The 19,885-nt window shown below is 42.4% G+C and overlaps 1 protein-coding gene across 3 annotated transcripts in view; it reads left to right on the top strand.

Annotated features, from left to right (window-relative positions):
* The window catches only part of ct (homeobox protein, cut), a 99,705-nt gene that overhangs the window by 33,751 nt on the left and 46,069 nt on the right, over window positions 1–19,885 (top strand). The gene's annotated exons all lie outside the window — the stretch shown is intronic.

Raw genomic sequence — 19,885 nt, 5'->3', positions numbered from 1 at the left:
TATATATGCATATATATATATATATAGCTGGCCGATTTCTTACAAATCATTATATGATTATATACACACAGTGCCTTTTTTTTTATATGACACATAAATCTTTCAACATGTTTAGACAACAACTAAACAATTTATGACAATTGTGTGTGTGCGATTAACTGATATAGCTATAGCTTTGCCTATATCTATAGCTGTATATATATGAATGTGTCTATGTATATCTAGCTGCAGGCCATTTTGTTGCTTTTTTTCTCATTCTTTTTGGAGGGGGCAGGGGAATGCCTTATCTATATCATCCGTTTATTTATACACCTATTTGTTTGAACACTAAGCACTCATTCTATATACAGATAACAGAATCTTATCTTTATATACAATACTTAACTGTAGCTGTCGCTGTAGCTGTAGCTGTAGCTATAGCTATAGCTATATCTGTTGAAATGTCGTCGAGCTACACGGCAACCAATAGACAGTAATCAGTGGGGCTTTGGTTTGTTTGGTTGGCTGACTCGACCGACTTGACGGACTGACTTGATTACGTCTCTATATAAATATGGCAGCTATTTTGTGGTGGCGATATCTTAAGCACACATTCGACTCTGTGTATTCTGTATTATTCCGTATTCTACACACACATATGTACATATATACATACATATATATAGCCATATTATCTTTAGCAATATTTAAACGTTGCCACACACTCCCGAAATGCAGCACTAAATGCGCGTAATACTACGTATAAACGTCGACTCTGAACAATTTATGGCGCTTATAACACCTGACAAGCCAGCCATGCCAAAGACGTGGCTAAGGCACGCCCCTTAGCCCCGCACATTTTGTGCTGCTGCCACAAATAAAATTGATAAAATTTGTTTTGTACAAAACAAGCAAAGCAAAGTAACTACAACAACAGCAACAACAACAACAACAACAAATATCTAAGCAAGAAGCATTTAATTTTATAATTATGATGATGATGATGTATTTGTTCTCTTTTGTTATTCCGCACAGCACTATATGGTGTTAACTAAAATCTACACATACACACACACACACACGCAGACATTCATGCATACAGACAGTAGCTGTTGCTATTATATGTACACATATCGTACATATACTTATAGAGTATATATAAATCTTTTTTTTTTTCTTTCTTATATATAATTTTTTTTTTTTTTTTTTTTTTTTTTTTTTTTTTTTTGGAGCTTTAGATTTGATTCCATTTTGTCGTTTATCACAAATGCTGCTGACATGCGTGTGTGCATGTATCTCTCTTTCGTCTTCGTGTGTGTGTGTGTGTGTGTGTGTGTGTGTGTGTGTGTAGAAGTTTTCGCGTTCAGAATTTTTTGTACACTGATTATCTGCATCAGTTGTTAATTGTTATTTGACGCGTTTTAATCGGCTACCGACGTGTCCCGTGCTCAGTATACAAAAAAGAACAAAAACGCAAACGCGCGCGCCGAAGCGAAATACCAAACAGCTCTATATTATAATTGCATATATGTGTATGTATGTATATTCATATGTATGTATGTGTGTATAGAACATGTATTTGTATATCTGTATCTAGATCATCCATATCGATAGATCAATCATAGTCAATTTATCATCCAAAAATCACAACAGCTGCTTATGGCATAAAGGAGAAATCTGAAACTGTAGGATATATAATACTCACGTCTATATGTTCAATAAGTAATATTGGTTATATATCCCATACATATCGATATATCAACAAAGTTAATCGCTCAAGCAATTGACTTGAGTCTTTTGAGTTAAGTTTTTATCAACTAGATGAAACTTGGATCTTTAGATGAAAGTAATAATACAAGTAAATTATAATCATTTTAATTTTAAGTTATGTTATAATATAAGTAAATTATAATCATTTTATTTTTAATTTAAAAATTAAAAAAAAATTATATAAACATTAAAAATATCATTAATTTCTAGTTGCTATAAGCCAAAAATATTCAGTTTTAGCCAATATCATATATGATATCATATATATAAAAATTTTTACTTTGTTTGGACTTTTGACATTTTTCTTGATTTTCAAATTTTAATAGTATTTAATTAATTAATTAAACTGATTTTTGATCAGAGTTCAAAGAAATCTTCTTTTTCTTGAATTTGCTTTGAGTTATGAACAATTTTAGTAATTTTCAGTTCAAGCTCTACGCTCATATATTGGGCTTTCAAACTATAGCATTTTTTTTTAAGTATTTATCATTATATTAGAATATTAGTATATGAGTATATACTAATCTACATATTAATATATTAATTATATTAGTAATATATTGTAGTATATATTGATATATTGGTATTATCATATGGTACATTAGTATATAAGTATATGCTGATTTACGTGCATATATTGAAATATTTGTATATGAATATAATATTGTAATATATATGGGTATATTAAGTATATTAACTATATGAGCCATTTCATTTAATATTTTTAAAATGCATTAATTTATCGTATACAACATAACACTAACTCCCACTCTTTCTCGCTGTCTCTTTCACAGGTAATTGCAAGAAATAGAAATAAAGAAAAATACATAATTTAGGCAACTGGGTTACCCACACACGTAAGTCGTATAATAGTAATAAGAATGAAATAGAGGCGAACTGAAGATGTGTGTTCTCTAGTGCTGCTTTTTAGCGATTTATTTGGCACATTATAATGATAATAACTACGCGTTGCCTGAGCCAGAGCCCAGAGCCCAGAGCCCAGGGACTGTGCCTGGTTAGCTGTCTGCCAAGACTTCAAGTGAGCCAAACTGAATGTGCTGAATCTGCCTCAGCCTCTGCCTGAGCCTGAGCCTGGGCACATTCATTCATTTGCGTTTCATTCATGTCCTCATCATCAATGCGGCACACACGCACACACACACGCACACACACACACAGCTGCACACACAACACAAAAAATATGTCAAAACTTGTCTCGTCTGCCTGCCATTAGCAGCAACTGCGACCAGCCCTTGACAACAAGAGGCAGACAACACGCCCACGCCGACGCCCACGCGAAAGTAGGCGCAACTTCATCATGATTCTGATTATGATAATATGGCAAGCCGATGATCAAGATCATCAGACTTCAAGCGTTTTCAAGGCTGCTGCAACAGATTTCTCTCCACTCTTCACTTCATGCCTTTCTCTCATTCCTTTTTCCTTTTTTTTTATTTTTTTATTTTGGTGAATGAATTTAACGCTTTTAACTCGTTCGCTTCGCTTCGCCTCCCTCTCTCTGCCTCTCTCTCTCTCACTGACTCTCTTTACTTGTTTGTTACAAGCGTCGCCTTAAATGTAATTTATGTGCCAGCTGACAATAGACGCACAGCGAGCCTTAGCCGCTACCTTTGCTTTGCCACTCTGATTGCGGCTACTGTGCAGCTCAGCTCCAGCTCAAGCTCAGCTCCAGCTCCAGCTCCATCTCCAGCTCCAGCTCGACTCGACTCAGCTCGACTTGGCTCGACTAGTCTCTCATTTTGTGAGACGCCCCCGCAGTGTCTCCTTTGCCTTTGCCTCTGGCTCCGGCTCTGGCTCTGGCTCGCTTGCATTCATTATATGCAAATTTCAATTATTTGCACAAATCAGACGCACAAGATCTGCCCAACAACAGCAACAACAACAACGGCGACAAAGACGACAACGACGACGACGCATTATTATCATCATCGACTTCATTATGGCAAACCCCTTGACACCCCCGCCCCAGCCCTGTGGCATGCCCCATTGACGACGATCAGCAGGCAAAGAGCGACAAACGTTCAATTCAATTTTATTTTCATGTTTTTTTTTTCATTCTCATTTTTGTTGTTGTTGTTGTTGTTGTCGTTGTTGTTTCTGTAGCTTCGCTTCGTTTATCGTGCAAACAGGAAGAGCCATAATATAATTTATTGTATTAATGCGTCGCATGCCCCGCATAATATAGCCAAGACGTCAGCGGCGACGCCGGCAGCGACGCCAGCATCAGCAGCGACTGCTTACATTTCAATTTCTCTCAATTGATATCCCAATAGCCGAAAACCCACACAGAACTCTTAAATATATATATATCCCTCTATTTATATATATTTATATATATATATATATATTTAGTTGTTTTTTTTTTTTTTGCTCTTTTATTATTAATTTAAACATAAACATGGATTTCCTGTTGCCCGCCGATATGCAAAAAAAAAAAAAAAAAAAAACCAAAAAAAGAACGTAAAGAGCTTTGACTGATTCGTTGCCTTCTTTGTTGTTGTTGTTGTTGTTGTTATTGCTGTTCGCTTTCGACATAATTCTTTCGATCGAATTTCACAAAATTTGTGGCCCCGATTCTTGTGCCCTGTGCGTCTGTATGTGTGTGTGTGTGTGTGTGTGTGTGTGTGCTTTTGAGAGGAAATTAAATTAAGCGCTTGTCTCGCTCTATATATACATATATATATATATATTTCTTCTTCTTTTTGTATTTTGTATTTCGTATTGTTTCGCTGATCAGCCGCATTAAACAGGCAAAATGCGTGGGAGCATCGATTTTGATTTGATTTATGCTGAAGGTCAGAGGCGAATGTGCGGCTCACAGCAAGAGTTCAGTTGCTGCTGCTGTTGCAGACAGCCAAGTGGCAGCAGCATGAGAACCTGCCGGAAACAGAGACCACAAGCCACAATGTAACCTCAAGTGTGAGAGAGAGAGAGAGAGAGAGAGAGAGAAAGAGTTAGAGCTTGGAGAGCGTGTGTGGGAGAGAGTGAGAGATATGCCTGCAACAATTGCAACATTTCCGCAGAGTGGGGGGCGCAGGAGGCGTGGCTTAGCTGCAACTGATGACAGTTAGACCGAGACAACTGTTTGCGCTATGAGCAAAGGCTGAAAAGCCTGAAAAAGAGTTTTTCACTAGGAAAAAAGTTTTACAATAACTAGCTCAACCGAACTTAGCTAAGGTCTAAGACAAGCTCAGCTCCCTAAAGTATGCCCAACTCCTATATTATACAATCGATATCTATTTAGATGTATACAGACCTAGAAAACATTCATTATTATTATTTAAGATTTATTTATTATTTTTGGGAATATGTTTAAACTCTTTGCCAAATCCCTTTGACTGCATATTCAAGACAATTCCAATGACTTTAACATTAAACACTCCAAAATTTTTGGGCACTTTGTGGTTTGTAAAGTCTTCAATGTGTTTTTTGGGGGCATGCAACCGAATGCGTGCAACATTTTTGCGCGGCCTGCGTATGTTGTTGACACTGCCTGGCAGGTGGGTGGGCAGGAGGGGTAGAAGGGTCGATTTGTGGAGCTGGTGTGTGTGTGTGTGTGAGTGTGTGGGCGTGTGGGCGTGTGTTGTTCTGTGCAGACAGGCCACTGGGCACTGCAATTGACACAATTTTCAGACAGACGACAAGGCCGGCCGGCTGGCATTGACCAAGCCGCACGTGGCTGGCGTTGTGTGTGTGCGTGTGTGTGTGTATGTGTGTGATGTGCAGATGATGATGATGATGGTGAAGATGGTGATGATGGTGATGATGATACACTCGCGGACCACACACAAACACTCACACACACATGCAATTGATTTGTACTTTGGGGTCAGCCAGCAGCAACAACAAGCGAATGCCAAACATGCCAGCAACAACAACAACAACAACAACAAAGCAAATGCCGAGACAGCAACAAAAGCAAACCCAGTTGAACGCAACAAGCGTTAACAGACTGAGCCAAGAACAGCTGTTGGCAGAGCAGCAACTGAAGCTGGAAGCAGTCCAAACTAGAGAGTCTAGGGTATATATAGTACTATAATGGATGATATATGGTATAGAAGAACCACTATAATATAATAGAGTATTGACTTCAGTTGAAGCGAGTCCATTCATGCAAAGTGCTGCTGTTGCTGCTGCTGTTGCTGCTGCTGTTGCTGCTGCTGTTGCTCCTGCTGCTGTGCGCAGCGCATTTGGCATGTGCTTGGGTCCTACTGGGTCCGGCAGCAACAGTTTGTCGAGGGGGGAGCTACGACAGCTACGCACAACATGAAAACCGCAACAGACACATGCCCCAACTCTGCACACACACACATACACACACACACACTCACACATGCAGACACCCACCTCATGCCACGCCCACCGCACGCGTCCGCCTCTGTCCATGGCGCGAAAATTTCGCTGTTGTTGCTTTTTATTTGTTTTTATTCCTTTATTATTATTATTATTTTCGCGCGCGCGTTTTTCGCCAGTTGCCCAGTACCGTTTTTTGCGTGTGTGAGTGCGTGTGTGTGTGTGTGGGCTTATTTTTTTTGTTTTTATTTGCTTTTTGTTTTTGTTGCGTCAGCCAGGAGAAAAATCAAAATAAAAATATCCATATATAAAAGAAAGCAAAAAAAATAAAATAAAATAGGCGGCTGAGAGTGGCTTGGGGCGTGGCTGAGCTGAGCTGAGCTGGGTGGCTTGCAGTGGGCCATGCAGGACCGGACCGGAATCAGGTCAACAACTTCACTTGGGCCAGAGCTGAAAGTCTTTTGGGGCGCAGCCCACGACGAAGCTGAATTTGTGGCAAGGAATAGGAATGACAAAGATGAAGAGCCAAGCGACAAATGATGATGATGGCAATGATGATGATCAACACACACACACACAGACACACAGACGGACAGACAAAGCAGCGCATGGAGACTGGAACTGAGAGGGTCTGAGTCTGGGTCTGTTTCTGCTGCTGCTGCTGCTTCTTCTTGTCAATTAGTGAAAATCGAATTAATATTGTAATACTTTAATGAAATAATGCATGCACGCAGACATATAGACAAACAGCCAGACATTGAGGGGGCAAATGGAGGCACTGCGACAGTTATTTATGCGGAACGACAAGATGAATCTGTGAATGTGACTGTGGCAATTGCAGATTCTCTCGCTCTCTGCCCCTCTGCCCCTCTGCCACTCAGCCCCTCTGTGTCGCAAAAAGCCCAAACTACAGTTGATAAAAATAAACGAGACACATAAGTACACATATGTATACATAGACAGCCAGAGAGAGAAGGAGAGAGAGAGAGTGCGAGTGGGAGAGCGCGTGAGCGAGGCAGAGTGAAGCCTTTGTGCCGGTTGCCTTGCGAATTGTTTGGGCGGCAACAACGACGACGACGACGACGGCGACGGCGACGGCGACAGCGCACGTCGTTGGCAAGGTGTGGAATGTATGACAGGAATTGATATAAAATATGCTAATTGGTGCATAGACTGTGCAGAGTGCGGACTGCTCCAATGTTAGCAATATGCTGCAGAGTGAGAGGTGTTGAGTGCTCTATGCGAGAGACAGGTTAGTCAACTCGACGCTCGACGCTCGACTCTCGCGCCGATCAGCCATCATTAAGGATGCCAGAGCAAATGAGTTAGGATTTGATAGAGTTGCCAGATCAATAAAGCTTTGAAGGTAACTGAAAGTTAGCTCTGGATTGTATCAATCAAATGATTAATCATGTGAGCTTTACTTGAATGCAAGTTTATTAAAAGCTCTAACTTGATACTCAACTTGAAAAAGTTTTCGCTCAGGAAGCTCTTCAAAGAGTTAAGCATAAAAATAAAAATAATTCACAAAAATCACTTTCATGACTTTTGTTTATTTTAAGCTTAATTCATACACCAAGAAAACTTTCTTTCTCTGCCTCTCAATGCTTTCATATCTCTCATTCTCGCTCTGTGTCTCTATGTATTTAACGCTCTCTCCCTATGTCTCTCTCCCTCTCTCGCTCTATCCTTGCATATCTTTCTCTCCCTCTCTCCCCCTCTCTTTGTTCACGCTGCCACAAAGGAACTTTTGGCTTTCTTCAATTCTATTTTTCAATTTTAAATTTGATTCGCTTGCAACTTCAACGGCTGCTGCCATGACTAACAACAACAACAACAACCACAAAAACTGCAGCAATATTGTTGCTGCTGCCACGTATGCTGCTCCTCTGCCTCTTGCCATGTTGTTTATGCCAAAAACTATGCGAGGATGCCATTTATGTAAATTATTGGCAAAAATGCATAACGGCAAACAATTGAAAATGCAATCAAGTGTTGGCTAAAATTGCTCTGTTGCTGCCAACAGAAACGCAAAAGAACAAGAACAACAACAACACCAGCAGCAACAGCAGCAGCGGCAGCAACAACAACAACAACAACAACAAGGCTGCCAATTAATCAAGAAATTCTTAAATAATTATTTGCCTATTTTTATAGTCGTATAAAGGGGTGACAAGACGTGTGGGGGAGGGGCGGGGTATGCGGCGACGGAGGATAGGGGGGGATCTAGGGGATCTAGGAGATCTAGGGGATCTGGGTGCTGGGATCTGGCATGGGGCAGCGGCCGACGCGGCTGACTGACTGACTGGCTCAACGACAACAACAACAACAGCAACAACAACAACAACAGCATTGACAACGACAGCGACAACGACAACGACGACATCAACGTCTGTTGGAGTGTAAATTTGTTGTTGCCATAAGCCAAATACAAATCTATATGCATTTTAAATATATACATATGTATATATGCACACACATACATATTCATATAGATAACTGTGTGCATACATTTTATATTTACATATATATACATATATAAATATATGTATATATTCAGATATATCGCACAATATATAGAACCATGCACTTTTCGATTTTCATTTTGTGATTTGCGTCCGTCTGAACGTTCATTGTTGTTGTAAAAATAAGTCAGCCAGCCAGCCAGCCAGGCAGCCAGGCAGCTAGGCAGCTAGGCAGCAAGAGCTAGCTAACCAGACCCCATACCCGCTCCCCTGCCAATACACGTTCCCGAGTCAGCACAAGAGCACACAAACGAAATTTCTATGAAGCATTGCAGTTAGATGAGCCGTTTAGTGACAGTCAAGTCGTTGAGAGCGGAGCGCGGCAGGTGATGGAAATATAGCGAAAATGAGAGAGAGAGAGAGAGAGAGAGAGGGAGAGAGAGAGAAAGAGAGAGAGGGAGAGAGAGGGGGAAGAAGAGATAATATAGATCTGCTAGTCCAATGATTACTATCTCCATCTCCCTCCCTCTCTCTGTCTCTCTCTCTCTCTCTTGCTCAGTCAGTCGCGCAGTTTGTCTGTCTGGGTGCTGATGAGTGCATTGCCGTTTTGCAGTCGCTGGCCGACTAATAATAATAAATATTTTTACAGAAATTAATTAACAACAACAACAGCAACAGCAACAGCAACAATGGCAACAAAGTGTAAAAAGAAGTATGCAGCATGTCTGATATATAGACAGGCACATACACACACACACACACACACACACACACACACACACACACACACACACACTGTAATCTATATGGCACTGCATTGATGTGAGGCTGTATTTGTCTTGCACTTTTCTGCGGCTCTCCATTTGTTGACTGTTGCCAATAAATATTGCGTATGCGTCATGTGGGTCGAGCAATCTGGCTGCGAGTTGAAGCTTGAACGAATTGCAGATAGATTTCAGTTAGTTGGAAATGTAAACGTGCTGTTAACGTGCTGTTAAATATATGTTGACTAAGTAACAAGTCAATTGGGAACTGCTTCAACTTTATCCAAAAGTGAAATTAGACATTTAACATGCTGTTAGCTAAATGTTAAAGCAATGTTATCTCAAGTAAATTAGTAGCTTATTACACTATTTAGGAATATAAATGAATTTTGTTAGATATAGCTCGAAAAACGCTTTAGTGTGGTATTTTTAAGCAATGTTAGTACACTGTTAAGTGAATGTAAAAGATATAGTCTTAACTATAGCTAGCTATAAGCAAGCTCTGTCATCTTCATGTTAAGCATATAAGAAAGTTTTGTTAATTCCCACTTTGTTATATAAACTATGTTAACTCACTGTTAGCGCTTAACTGTTCGCTTGGCTGTAGAGCAACTATGTCAGCTGTTAGCCCATTATTGTAAGCCACAAGACACGCCGGCATCTTGGCAATTACTCAAATTCAAATTAAGTGGCAACACACATACACACACACACACACAGATATACACGCATACAATTGCTCAATCACATACACATATCGTAGCTAGACAACGGAAAGTTCACTCAGTCCCCAAGCGAAATGCCATAGAATCCAGAATGCCGCAACTTGTCTCGTTTTGTAAATAACAAATCAGGCATTTATAAATGATGTGAGCATAAAATATACGCTATTACGCATCGGGGCTGCCGCCCTCAACCCCACAGTCGGCCCTGGGCGCACACCCCTAAAGCAATATCGCAAGGCCCGTGCCAGTGCCCTGAACAACACTTGAAACAAAAGCAACAGCAACAGCAACAGCAACAGCAACAGCAACTCTTTGCCAGCAACAACAAATTGTCTTTCAGTTCTGCATGTGCCCCGCCCAACAGCCCCCAGCAGCCCCCAGCAGCAGCAGCAGCAGAAGCCACGTCGTCTTCGTCGATGTCGACGTCGACGTCGACGTCGTCTTCATACGTCTCTAATAAGACATGATTGTAATTAATTAAATTAATTCGTTTCGGTTTTAATACACGAAATGTTTTTCGATTTTGTCCCAGGCTCGCAACAAGCTACCCTTGCTGCCACGCCCCACCGACTCCCTTCCCACGTCCTTATCAGTAAAAGGGCATAAAAGGATTGCCAAATGAAAGTGAAAGATTTCTGATTTACGTTTTCAAATATTTGTTTGTCACACACTTGCTGCCACGCCCCCTCTCCATCCCGCTCCCCCTGTCGTTCAGCCACCGACTTGGCTGTCTGACTGTCTCCGTCCGTTCGTCTTTGCCCGTGTGTCTGTCCTTCCGGCCAAACTATAAAATCTTGTCGATTTTGATTAGGCAAAACTTGACAGGGAACTTTGTGCGTGGCTTTCATTAAAAATGCCAGCGCCGTGTTTCCATCTCAGGGTTGCTTTTGCCGAGCGTTGCCTTGGTGCCTTGTTAAAGGAGTGTGCGTAGTGTCCCACCTTTTGCGGCTATCCTTGCCTGCCTGCCTGCCTGCCTGCCTGGCTGGCTGGCTGTCTTGCTGTCTTGCTGCCTTGGAGCATAATGAATTGACATTGATTGGAAATTTTGATTGAAATTGTAAAATGCTAAAGGATGGCAACGCCAAAAGGCTTTCTCCATCCCCACCTCCCCACCTCGCCACCTCGCCACCTCTGCGTCTTCGGTTCTTCTCCAGGCAACAAAATAAATTGCTTAATTTTCGGCTTAATTAAAGATTTGATAGATAGCACAACAGCCCAGCACAGCTCTCTCGAAGCTGCCAAACAGACCCGGCTGAAGTCCCGCCTCCTGCTCCCATTGATTTTTGGGCGACTGCCTAAGCATTTAGTTCGCCAGCTCCAAGCGGCGAGCGCCGAATATGTTGGCATTTCTTCATGCTTATTTAATTAGGCCTCATTACAAAACACAAACACACACACACACACACACACGCACGCACACGCACGCATAGAGAAAGAAGAAGAAGCTAAAGGGGACACAAATGGAGAACGCCTTAGGCCAGGCTATGAAATATATCTGCGCCCTTTGTTAAGCTGGTTTTGGCCGGGCTTAGGCCAGAAATTCTGGCTGATTATTAACACTGGTTTTTTTTTTTTTGGCATAATTTTTGCTATTTTTGTGCACAACTGTACCTGGGCGAGCAAATAAAAATCATTAATTTCTGTTAGATTTTACAGTGTCAAATTTATGTAACACACTCACACACACACGCTTACATGGACTCGCCCACACACAGTCTCCTGCCCTGTCACCCTTTTAGGCACATTAACTTTGAGAAGCTTTTTATTTTTATTTTTTTTTGGGCGGTCTGCCTTTAGTTTAAGGCCCGCATAAAAATGTCAAAAATTACACACACACACACACACATGTGAAGCATAAAAAAACAAAGCAAAAGCCAAATACACACACACACACACGCAGGGGCTGGGGCTTGCTTTGTGGTGTGAGAAGGGACTTCTAATCATTATTTGTACGGCCCACATATATGAGTTATATATTTATTTGTATTTGTCTGGACCATGTGTGTGTGTGTGTGTGTGTGTGTGTGGGCCAGTTCAAGCCAACAGCGCCCCCAACCCTCATGTGTGTGTGTGTGTGTGTGTGCTATTTGGTCAGTGTAATGCTTAATTATTTACTTTGTTGTTGTATTTTCCAAAAATGTTGCCAAAAAAAAGGCCTACGCATAAAGTGACCAAAAGAGCGCACGCCAATGCCAAGGGGGTGGGGGGAGGGGGTCACAACAATGGCTCACACATACACACATACACATTGTTTAAAAAAAGGGTCATACATCTCGCTCTATGCGTGTGTGTGTGTGTGGGTTAATTTTTGATGTACGATTGGTCAGCGTGTGTGTCCAGCTACAACAACAACAATAACAACAACAACAACAGCGACACACACAAAAAAAGGTATGCATACGTTATGTAATAATAAGGATAAGCCAAAAAATTATTATTACTTTACGTGCTTGCCAGGGGTTGTGCCGGCCAGGCTGGAGGCTGGAGGCAGGACGCTGGCCATGCGGAATTCGCCAAAGGGTTGTCCACACACACACACACACGCACACACAGAGATATTCGTTTGGGCTTTGATTGTTAATGAGCGTAAGCCGTAGTAAGGAATCAGCATTAGGACTTGACTGACAAACAGTCGGACACTTGCCTAACGGTAAAAGGCGAGGCTAAGCGAGCAGTAGCTGCAGTGATCGCAACTCACAGTCTCTCTCTCTCTCTCTCTCTCTCTCTCGCTCACTCTAATATCTGCTCTCGCTTGCTCAGCTATTTCATCTGCTGAAGCTGTTTTTCATAGTTTTCAAGCTCTCTCGCAGTCAAGTGAGCTCCCTCTTTCATTATCTATTGGCCTACACCTCTCTCTCTCTCTCTCTCTCTCTCTCTATCTCTCTCTTGCTCTCTCTCTCTCTTGCGTTTCCTATCTCTATCTATCTGTCTGTCTTTGGTTTTCTCAGTATCTCTCTCGCTCTCTTTCGCTCTTCAAACCATTTGTATCAGCTTTCAATCAAAATTAGTTTTACAGTAGCTTTACACTAGCTCTCTCTCCCTCCATCTCCCTCTCACATTGCCTTAAATGATATTTAGGCTTTGATCTGGCATATCTATCATATTCCATATCCTGCTCCAGCCCCTGCTCATAGCTAAATGTGTCAGTTTTAATCCATGCCGCTTCGCTCTTAACAGACAGCAATTAGAAATCGTCTAATTTGATGCACGCACACACTCACACACACACACTCACACACACACACACACACACACACACACACACACACACTCATACACACTTTGCAGCCTTTGAAAAGAAAGTGCCGCACATTTTTCTTTGACACTTTACAGCCCCCAAAAAGCCAAACACCGCCTGCCCCTACTCCAAATCCCTCGTTTTAGGATTTTGTTTGCCGGGACAGACAATTACCCACACACATGCTCACACACACATACACACACATAGCTGCCTTGTCATATGACGCATTAAAAATCGAAGCATATAGCTGGCTTCCGCTCGCTCTCTCTCTCTCTCTCTCTCTCTCTCTCTCTCTCTCTCTCTCTCTCTCTGCCCAGCTGCTGTCTTCTTGCTTGGCGCGCGCATTAATCCTTTTTTCCAGCATCTTTTCACACACGCACACACACACACACTCACACATGGCACACGCGTGTATATAATCCTTTTTTACAGTCCAGCCCACTCTGGCGTCGCTGCAGAGCCCCCGCCCAAACGCCCAGCGGCTTCGCATATCAAAGCTAATTTATATTTTGTATAGCATACATTTGGGCGTGCACAGCAGCGAGACTCCCCCCAGCCACAGCTCTGCTGCTGCTGCTGCCGTTGCTGCTGCTCCTTCATCATCTTTTGCTGCTGCTGCTGCTGCTTCTTCTTCAATTTGAACGTCATGTTTTTCATTGCCTGCTGTGCCAATTGCCAGTGAGTGAGCGGGCGAGGGCGAGGGGGATAGAGATAGAGAGCGGGGTAATAATAAATACAACTCTTTGTTTTTTCAATGGCTGCCTGATTTTTGATAAGTAAATAGAAATTTTATAAATTTACATACACACACACATGTGTGCATATGTGTGGGGGTGTGTACATCTATGTATCTGTGTGTGTGTAATAAAAAAGAAACAGAATTTTAAATTAGAAAATATTAGTTAGCTGGGCTAACGGAACATAACTGAACGGAGAGACGGACGGACAGACTGACAGTTAGGCAGTGTCTCGTGTACAGTTATGTGCGAGTATGCCCATCTCGCTCGCACACACACGCTTCGGCTGCTGCTACATCTTCTTCTTCTTCTTCTTCTACTGCTGCTGCTGTTCATCCTTTGCGCTCTCGTTCTGTACTTTTTCTTCGACATCGTCGTTGTTTGTTGCTCGTTTTTATGATGTGTGTGTGGGTGTGTGAGTATGTGTATTCTTTTTTTTTTTTGCTCTTACTTTTTCTGGTTTTTGTTTTTTTTTTCTCTCGCATTTGCTGCGTGCGTCTTTGCTGCACAGACAGCACATACCTCGCCCTGCGCAACTCCTTGCCCCTTTGCCTACCTCAAGCTCTCACAGAAACATCAATACATCATTTTCGTCTTCTCCCAGTGTATGTGTGTGTGTGTGTTTGTTGATTGTATACTACTCTTTTCACTCCGTTTTCCATGTGAGTGTGTGTGTGTGTCTGTTTATTTATATGTTTCCTTTTTTTTTTTTTGGTATTTTTTCGTTGCAGTTTTCAAGGCGCGCTATCTCGCTTCCTCCATCTATGTCCCTGTCCTCCTCGCCTGCTTTGTAGCTTGCGTTCTGTGTGTGTTTCTCTTGTGTGTGTGTGTGTGTGTTGGGTATTTTTTGTTTAATATTTAAATAAATAATTAGCAAAAAGGGATATGTGCGTCTGTGTGTGTGTGCTTGTGTGTGTGTGAAAGCATCGTGTTTGTTCTTCTTGTTCGTGTGTGCGTTGCTAATGATGTTTGAAATTGTAAAGCAAATGCAAAGGCATGTCCCAAAAATAAAAACGCTGCAAACATGGAAAGATCTGCGATTGTGTGTGTGTGTGTGTATGCGTGTGTGTGCATGGGTATGTTTGTATGTGCGTGTGGATTTACTCAAATAACTGTAAAAGGAATGTAGCTAGTAAACAAAAGCAGCTGCAGCTCACAATATAAAGTTAATGGATAGAAGAGCATATCAAAGGCCAAACAGCAGCCCAAAGGATGAGTAGCCAAAGCCAGATGCTGACTTAAAGCTGTATTAGTTAAGTAAGCTTATCGATAGTTTTTATCAATATGCGATAGATAGTGCAGGCGAGGCCTGGCTTAGACTAGGACTGAGATACATCTGAACACTGAGCGGCAAAATCGAAAGAGTAAATCGAATGCATCATATATAGATCATATATAGATGGAGATCATCGTTTCATTTGATAGAGAAATTCTGTTTCTTTAATGCAGGCATGAATATTTATTTCTCTAACTTGCTTCTTGATTACTTGTGCTTTATGCTGCTATATATACTGCTCCTCTCTCTCGCTCTCTCTCCCCCTTTCGCTGATTTCCTCGCTCGATCTCCCTCTTTTGCTTCTCTGCCTTTTTTGTTGGCTTATTCTGTGCATTCAAATGCGCGCGGCCACAGGCCGCAAACCACTTGGCACATTGACAGGCTTATATACAACAAGCACACACACACACACACACACACCTATATATATATGTATATATACGTATATGCAGCAAGCATATCATCTCTTGTCTCCCTCTCTCTTCAGCATTTACAGCAGCTGTCAAGACATACGCGCAGCGTCTTTGTCTGCGCCTAATGTCATGCTACACTTTTTTTATGTGAGTTTTTGCTCGGCTGCTTCTTTCAATTGATATAGACACACGCACACACACGCACACACACGCACACCCACATACACTGCCACATTTAACCCCTTCGCCGGCTGCCCCTCATCCACCTGCGCGCACAACTTTTTAACTTTTTAGAAGCATTTTTGTGCCCGCTGCCTGCTGTTTAATGTGTGTGTAATTGTGAAAACGCTTTGCCATCCTTTTCCTTATGTAGCTAAGCAGCAGCAGCAGCAGTAGCAGCAGTAGCAGCAGCCTCTGCCCCTTCCCCTTCCCACCCACTCCTATGCTGCTTGTCATGTCATGTAGGCGTTTAAGTGGCAGCAGCAGCAGCAGCGGCTGCCTCTGAGGTTTTTTGCATTTTACCTACCCGCGCCACTGAAAATGTCAAGACAACAACTGACAGCCGCCCCTAAATCAAAGTACCCAACCAAAGACCTCTTACTCTTCCTCTCTCCCCCTCTCTCTGTCGCTCGCTCGGCCTCCCACTCATGCAGCAGCGGACGTCGCATTGATTTGCTTTGATTTATTGTGCTGCCAAACAATGCAGCGACGTTTCCCAGACCCGGCTCAGATATTGCTGCTGTTGCTGCTGCTGCTGCTGCTGCTGCTGCTGAGGGGTTGCCTGCAACAACAGCAGCAACAACAACTTGCACTCGAGCTGAGCTTCAAGCACAATTCATAACGTTGCTTTCGTACTAATTACAAAAAGTGCTGCCTGCCCTCGCCCTCTCTCCCTCTCGCTCATCTGCTGACCCGCTCTCTCTCTCTCCCTCTCTCTGTGTCTCCTGCTCTTTCGCTGACAGCTGCCATGCGACAAAATAAAAAAATATACGTCGACCGTTCGACTCACTTCAGAAAACAGCTTGAGACAATGCCGCATGCAAAAATTCTTCACGACTGCCAAAGGAGTACGAGTATTTATGCATTATAATACACACACACACACACACACGCATACTTACGCCCCAGGGCTGGAATCTGTTTCTGTTTGGAAAAGTGCGCGCTTTTTGACATGTGCCGCGCGCACGACTCACACACACACACACACAGAGCAATTGAGAGCGTGGTTGCAAGCTCGCGCTGCTCGGGTTAGCCGGCGAGTGGTATTTGACTTGGTTGCGCATTGTAAAGCACTGAAGTGCTTCTCTGTGCGTGTGTGTGTGTGTGCCAGCGATAGTTGCAACAATTGCTGAAGAGAGCATGCAGCAAAAGGGGGAAAAAAAATAAAATAAAAAGAATAAATAAATGCATAAGAAAATAAGCAACAAGAGCTCAATTGCCCCGCGGCTGATCCTTGAGAGAAACCTTTGAGTCCTGAGCCCGCAGCTTATGATGCAGAATTAAGCATGCAATTAATGCAGGCTAACAAAAAATTGTTCAATACACAGAGCTTTTAAGCCTTGAGCTTTCAGCAGCTTTCTGAAATGAGTAAGCTAATGAAGCAACTGAAAGAGAATGCATATTATTTTTATAATATTATATATTATTATATTTATTATATTTTATAATATTATATTTATATTATTAAATTATGTTTGAGCATTGGCTATGCAGCTTAGGGCTTTTTTTTTATTATTATTATTATTTTTTTTTTTTTTAATGCAAATTCAGCTCACTTAGCTTTAATAACTTTTGAACTTCGCTGTCGACTCAATTGATGGGTAATTGTGACCCTTGCTTGGCCTGGTCGTTGGCGCGTTTTTGGCTAATAGAAATGTTAACAGCCTCGCACATTGGCCCCGCTGTTAACATTTCACTTAACATTTTTGGCGCGCAGTGTGTTTTCATCTTTTTTTTGGCTGCCCCCTCGTTCTCTCTTTTTTTTTTTTTTTTTTGACGAGCTATTTTCGGGTGGCTCCTTTGAAGTGGCTGCGCCGGCACATGCAAAAATATTAAATGAAACTCGCTGTGCAACCCATCAAAAAAAAAAAAACGTACCCAAAAAAAAATGGAAAAAAACGCTAAAAGGGTGCTCAATACTAAAGCCTTTTTTGGCATAAGCTGACCACACACACAGACTGGACAGGGAAAGCGTGAGAGGGAGGGAGGCAGAGAAGCAGAGTGGGAGGTTGGCAGAGGTGGATAGCATTTGAAGTGTGCCCATAGAACTTTACAACTTCTCTGTGTGTATATTTGTGTGTGTAAGAAAAACCCCCAAAAAAGATATATATATATATATATATATATACATATATATATATATAGATATATAAAGCCACCCGCATTTTAGTTAATTAACTCATTTGGTTGGCAACTGCTTGCTAAGCCGCTCGAACTGGGCCACAAAAGGCTGAGCACACAGTAGCCCCATCAACTCCAACTCCAGCAGCAGCTCCAGCGCCATCGCCAGCTCCAATTCGAATTCCATTTGCCGTCTCCTGCTCCACATTAATTGATTTGCTCTGAGAATTTGGCCAGCTAGTTTTTGCTGGCCGGCACAACAAGTGCCGCCTTTCTCACGGGGATTGCATTTCCAAGCGCGCCAAGACAACAACAACCTGAGCACAGTTTTGGCAGCGCACAGTTGGGCAGCCACTGATTGATTTTCGTCACAAAAAGTCAGAAAAAAAATAAAAGCAAAACAAAGAAACGTTGCAAAAGAAAAGAAGCACACAATTTTTTTTTTGTTTCTGCATCGACCGCCTGGCATTATGAAAACAATTTTCAAGCTTAAGCAGCTCAGCGGCGACAACAACAACAGCAACAACAACAGCAACCGAAGCATGAGCCACACAGACATTCGCCACGAAACAGTCAGCATGAAAATCTGTGCCCCATCCGAGCTCCAGCGCGCTTTTGAAGGCTGTCTGGCATTTTAAGTCCTCGGCAAGGACAGAACTGCAGCTTCCTCCTGGCCGCTGTCCCCTGCCCCCAGCCCCAGTCCCTGCCCACGGTTCACATTCACCAGTCCCACTCCCAGTCCCAGTCCCAGTCCCAGTCGCTTGTCTGTTGTTTGTACTTAAGAGCTTTTAAATATCATAAATATATATCTATGCGACGAGTCGAGCTCGAGACCGAGACTGCGCCACATCCACACCGCCACGCCCCCCCCCCCCCCTTTTTTCGTTGGTTGCCCCTGCGGCTCCTGCTAACGTTACATTTGGCTGCGGGTTCGGTTTTTGGTTTGAGTTCGGGTTCGCTTCGTTTGCTGATGATGTTGACAAATATGCCTCGAGGGCCATTCATCTACAAGAAAAAAGATAAACACAGCAGCAACAACAGCAACAACAACAACAACAACAACAACAGCAACAGCAACAATAAATAAATAAAGACAGCAAATTCCTGCGGCTCGACGAGGCAGTCTCTAGTCATTTAGCTGCATTTTAAACCAATACACAATCTGCCAAGTTTCTAACTCTTCAAGGCTTTTCAAGGCCCTGTGTGACAGACAACAAACAACCCAGATTTCACCTAGTTGGAATTAGCCAAAGTTGTAAATAATTTAATACAGCTCAATGCATCAGCCAAGGAGACATGAACTTAAAGCTATTTCGGGAAGGTCTTATTCTGGGAAAGAGTCGACCTCTGACCTCGACTTTTATGTTTTTTTAACTGTTTGAAAAGATCTAGCTTATCGTAAGATCTCTGCTCTAGCCTCATCAGATTGCTCTGGAATTTTGGCTCAGCTCTAATTACAAAAACTTTGCCCACAAATAGTTGCTCTTAAGACGCTTTCCCTATGTCATCTTCCCTCTTCAATCGAGCCCCGATCGAGCAGTCTGACATCTCGTCGAGTGCCTAAAACCGCAACATTATCTTCTTTCATTGAGCGTGGCTCAACTATTGTCCTAGCTCAACCACACACAAACACACACAGACACACAAAAGTTGTTCTAGTAGTTCAAAAGGACTTTTCCTAATCGTTTACATTTCGCCAGTCCACAGCAACTGCATTGCAATTCAGTCTTAACCCGACCCTTATAACGACTTCCTGCTTAAGTTTTCCAGTGGCAGGGAGAGGGAACGGGGACGGGGGTCGACGTTCTCATCGATTTGAGGCAAAAAGTGCTATAAGAACTGCAAAGGCTTACGGTGAAGC

Source organism: Drosophila arizonae, chromosome X (assembly GCF_054131065.1).
Source record: "Drosophila arizonae isolate 15081-1271.41 chromosome X, UAZ_ARI_1.0, whole genome shotgun sequence".
Lineage (NCBI taxonomy): Eukaryota > Metazoa > Arthropoda > Insecta > Diptera > Drosophilidae > Drosophila > Drosophila arizonae.
This window is presented reverse-complemented; position numbering and strand designations above follow the sequence as displayed.